Here is a 1,089-nt window from a genome sequence, read left to right on the forward strand (position 1 = left end):
TATATATATATATATATATATAATAGCCAAATAGTCTGTCTGTCTATTACAATCTGTATCTTTTCAACGGTTTATTGTAAAAAAAAATGTTTCAAAATGCTTCTTTTCAAGAGTACATTGTCGAAAAATTATTAATTTGTTTTACAGTTCCTAATATTTTATATCGATATCAACATCGGCCCGTCAGTCTCGTATGGGCTTACTTAGAATAAAAACGGTCCTTTTTTGCGAGAGATTTTCACGAACAAAAAACGAGACTTCCTCCATCGACTGATTGAAAGGAATATTTTGAAGATAGGAGCATAAACGTGTTTGAGTATATATTTATTGTTGCCCGGTTATATATATATATATTAATGTTTATCATGTCAGTATTGTATACATGCATTATTTTATTGTACTATGTGAAATGAATCGATTTGAATTGAATTAAATATCTCTCCTTTGACACATCTTATAGAAATGACAGCTGTTAAAAACACTCATTTTGCTCAGTAAAATAACAGGAAACGGTGGCATCAAGTGGAAAAAAAAAGAATCCATGCTTAGCGAACCTGAGCACTATACTGTGCTGGATGCACCCATTGCATCGAAACCCAAACATTTTTGCCAACAGTTCATTGCAATCAGTCTTCTTTGATTAAAAACAGACACATTGCAATTTTTCTTGTTGAAGTAACACGTGGAATGATGAAAGACGGTTTGAATAGGCTCATTAGACAATCATATTGCATATGCACTTTGATCCAAGGCGTTTGTTTGTTTTTTGAATTTCGCGCTACAATAGGGCTATCGTCGCCAGGCGTCTCTAATTTAACAGTGTAAGACTAGAGTGAAGGCAGCTAGTTATCACCGCCAACTCTTGGGCTTTTACCAACGTCACATTATAACGCCCCCACGGCTGAAAGGGCGAGCATGTTTGGTGTGACAGGGATTCGAACCCGCGACCCTCAGATTGCGAGTCGAGTGCCTTAACCACCTGGCCATGCCGGGTCAATCCATGGCGTTGGATTGACTGCACACTTATTGATTTTTCACTATTTTAAAGGAAATTTACCATTGAATTGTTTCGACAGTCGTTTGCTAGTA

Source organism: Limulus polyphemus, unplaced genomic scaffold (assembly GCF_000517525.1).
Source record: "Limulus polyphemus unplaced genomic scaffold, Limulus_polyphemus-2.1.2 Scaffold1451, whole genome shotgun sequence".
In the NCBI taxonomy this organism is placed as follows: domain Eukaryota; kingdom Metazoa; phylum Arthropoda; class Merostomata; order Xiphosura; family Limulidae; genus Limulus; species Limulus polyphemus.